At 47.5% G+C, this 3,865-nt stretch overlaps 1 protein-coding gene across 1 annotated transcript in view; it reads left to right on the top strand.

The window, feature by feature from the left end:
- CD19 (CD19 molecule) overlaps window positions 1-3,865 on the top strand; it is a 34,474-nt gene that overhangs the window by 28,406 nt on the left and 2,203 nt on the right. The gene's annotated exons all lie outside the window — the stretch shown is intronic.

Here is a 3,865-nt window from a genome sequence, read left to right as displayed (position 1 = left end):
GTGCCATCCATGGAGACTCCAAAACGGGAGAAATGTAGGACATGGTTAAAAATGTAGGACTTTTTTTTTTTTTTTTCCTGGACAGGAAATTAAAAAAAAAAGTCCTACATTTTTAAAACTTGTCCTAGGCCTCGCTGGGGTCTGGGAGACAGCGTCTCCCAAGCCCAGCGAGGCCCTGGAGGACTCCGCGATTGCGGAGCCCCAGCCAGGGCCTAGCTAGGGCTTGGGAGGAAGCGTCCCTCCAGCCCCACCAAGCCTGGGAGGACTCCGCGATCGCGGAGCCCCAGCCAGGGCCTGGCTGGGGCTGGGAGGAAGCGTCCTCCAAGCCCAGCCAGGGCTCTCGGTGGGGGGAATCCCGGGGAACCCCCACCTCCCGCACGCCCGCGCCACCTTCCCCCACCTCCTCTCCTCTCCCTCGCGGAGGAGATGCTGCCTCCTTCCACCTTCCGCCTCCGCCGCGCGGCCTGGGGGAGAGGGGGCGGGGAGGAGGGGGGCGCGGGTGGCGGGGAGGCACTGCCTCCAGCTTCGCCTCCTGCCCCCAGGCAGGCCTCGCTGCCCTTTTCTTCCTCCCCGCCGCCCCGAGGTGGAGGAGGAAGGCAGCGAGGCCTGCAGGGGCGCAGCAACCCAGGCTGCAACCGGGGGGCTCCTGGTTTTGGGGCTAAACCCGTGGCCGGGAGGGGCCCCGGGCCCCCAAAATCGGAAGTTCCCGGTTGCAGCCGGTTATGGCAAGCCAGATACATAGACAGTCGTCTCTGCATTTCCACAGATTTTTTATCCATGAGTTCAAGCATCCATGGCTTGAAATATTCAGAAATGTATAAATTCCAAAAAACAACTTTGATTTTGCCATTTTATATAAGGGACATTTTAACTAGCCACTGTATTTAACGGGACTTGAGCATCCTGTTAAATTTTGGTATTCATGGGGATTTTGGTATTCAAGGGGGGTCCTGGAACCAAACTCCAGTGGCCCTCTTTACCTCTGTCCTCTAAGTGAAATGAATGATTGGGGGGGGGAGTAAGAGGATAGCCACAGGATGCTACTTCTGGCCCCTACCCCCACCCCCTTCTACAATCTAATTCTTGATGGTTGGGGCCAGCCAGGGCAAGCCCCTGAGGTTCTGTGGTTATGGGGATAGTGCATCCAAGGATTGTCTAGCAAGTGAGTTCCAGAGTAGTACACTTGTAAGAAGGGTAGGGGAAAATTGTAATAATGTTTTTTTGAGTTTTCTATGAGAAATGAGATTGGTTTTTTAGAGCAGGAGCCTCAGGCCCCATATTTGTGTGAGTTGGGAGGGAAAATAACTGCAGGTTCCTGAGACTCACTTGAGTTGGATGATGGGCAGGGTGGGGAAAGAAGTCAGATTTTGGCATGACTATAGAAATGTGGAACATTAATCATGGGCTGTTGTAGATGAACATAAAAACCTAAGCTAAGTGTTGAGGCACTGCTTGGTAAAGTTACTTTGGGGGGACTACACTTCCAAAATTCCCCCTATATGTATCCCACATTTGTCCTACAATCCCATAACTTTGTCTGGTCCTCTTTGGTGCACTGCCCCTTTGCCAAAGTTGATCAAGTTGGAATGGAAGGGTACTATTCCAATACTGGAATGGAGAAGGCACAATTTTGTCTTTTGTTTCAGGAAACAAATTTGCTTGGTCTGGCCCTAACTTGGCTACTAACCCAGCAACTAATCCAGCATATGACTGTACACAACAATCCTTACTAGTTTCCATAGTCACACTCAGCAGCTGCCGACTGGTTCATTGCCCTGATCCAGCTGTTCATGTCCAACTGGGTTTCTGCACTGAAATAGTATGTTCTCATGCCGGGATGTTCAGCCTGGGAGAGGGAGGGAAAAGAGGTCCTTGTAATGGCCCAAATAATCTCAAGGTGGCAGCAGATATATACATAGACACACTGCTGAACCCATAGTAGACTTTTGGCTCAGGATGAATTTCCTGCATGGCTGCCAGCAAACCTTGTTCTCTGATTTAGACCAACAGAATAGTTCTTGGAAGTAAACAACCATCAGGCCAACATCTCTGCGCAGCAACCTCTCTGCCAGGGAAGCCAGACTTTCTGGCTTCCAGATGCTTCAGACTCAGTTCAGCTTTCCATGTCTCAAATTGGTAGGTTTCTCATGATTGCCCTTCCATCTTTTCCTGGTAATGTTATTGCCAGAGCCTTAATTCCAGCCACAACATTTTATTATATTAACAAATAATTAACTGAGGGGAAGGAGCTTGTGTTTCACATGCCAATAGCCACAAGTACAATCACTAGCATTATAAGGGGAAAGGACCAGCAAGAGAGCGATGTGAAATAAAACCACCCAAGAGGCCCTGCAGACATGCTCCTAGTCAGAATAGACCAAGGATGGGCAACATCAGTGAGGGATGCCTATCTGAATTTCTATAGTAATTATCCTAATTTGGGGGTAGGGTTCAACTCTTTGGGTAGTGCCTTTAAGATTCAGAATAAACCCCAATGTGGATTCACCACTCCACGGTTATTGGAATTATGCACCACACTAGGCCACAATTCTTAGCTTCTTTTGCTGCTCCCTCCAGGGTGCCCACCACCTCTACTGCTGAATTCACTATGACAACAACAAAATCAGTGGTGTAGTAGTTTGAGTATTGTACTAGGACTCTGAGAGACTAAGGTTTGAATTTCTACTCAGCTGTGGAGATCCACTGGGTGACCTTAGGCAAGTCACACAGCTTCTCAGCCTCAGAAGAAGACAATGACAAAACCCCTCTGAACAAATCTTCAAAGAAACCCCAGTGATATGGTTGCCTTAGGATTGCCATACACTGGAAACCACTCGCACACAGCAACAACAAAGAGCAAAATCAGCCCTTTTTGCCAGATGGGGGAGGGGAGGCACATGCACGGTTTTCAAGGTGGGTTGTATTTCCAAAAGCTTCCAGAAATTGGAAACAATGCAAAGTTCACCACATATGTTTCTATTACAAAAAAGCTCATTTTACCACTGCCACAGGCTTAGCAGCAGTGACAATGTTAGGGCATGGTTCCCAGGTTGTTCTGAAGGAAACAGTGTTGGTCCACACCTCCTAACATCTAGAGATCATGCAAGGTCATGCATCCATCTTGGTGAAGAGAGAACCTGACCTGTCTGGACCTTGATTTCCATGATGGAGGAAAGACAGACTACAAATATACTAAATAAATGGCTAAGCATATAGTATGAGCTAGGCGGCTTCTTGTATTTATGGAGCTCCTTCCAAAATATGTAGTTTCGCCAACAACCTGAGAGAGATTTTCACAAGGATTAAATACATCATGGAGAGAAGTCTATCCCCATACATTGCCAAGATAATTAAAATGGAACTTTGTCATGGGACTAAACACCAGTTGGTGGGGAGCAAAAGCAGTTAAGGTTAATACCCACATGACCCACTGTTGGTATTTTTGGACAAATTTGGTACGCTGCTGTTAGAAGCTGATTTAGGCAAGACTTTGGTTTGATCCAGCAAAACTACAACTATGCATGTGAATATGAGAAGGGACTGACCTTGAATACAAAGCGCCGATTCTTCTTCTCCTTGGAGAACGCTGTCCGAATTTCATAGCTAGGGAGAGGGATGCTGCCCAAAACCATCTCTTCACGGCTGTCTGGAAAACACAAATAATTTGCACCCAAACTCTCCAAACAGTCAGAAATAATTTCAGTGTGCCAATGCATCCTTTTGGAACAGCCTTTGCCAACATGGCATCCACCAAATGCACTTGATTATAATCCCATCATCCTCAGCCAGCATAAACATGTTTTTTTAATAGTTAATACAATTAAAGAGCTTTAAACAAATAAGGCTGTTTGTTTTTACACACGCA

This window comes from Sceloporus undulatus, chromosome 6, assembly GCF_019175285.1.
Source record: "Sceloporus undulatus isolate JIND9_A2432 ecotype Alabama chromosome 6, SceUnd_v1.1, whole genome shotgun sequence".
In the NCBI taxonomy this organism is placed as follows: Eukaryota; Metazoa; Chordata; class Lepidosauria; order Squamata; family Phrynosomatidae; genus Sceloporus; species Sceloporus undulatus.
Note: the sequence above shows the minus strand (reverse complement) of the source record. Positions and strands in the feature narration are given on the sequence as shown.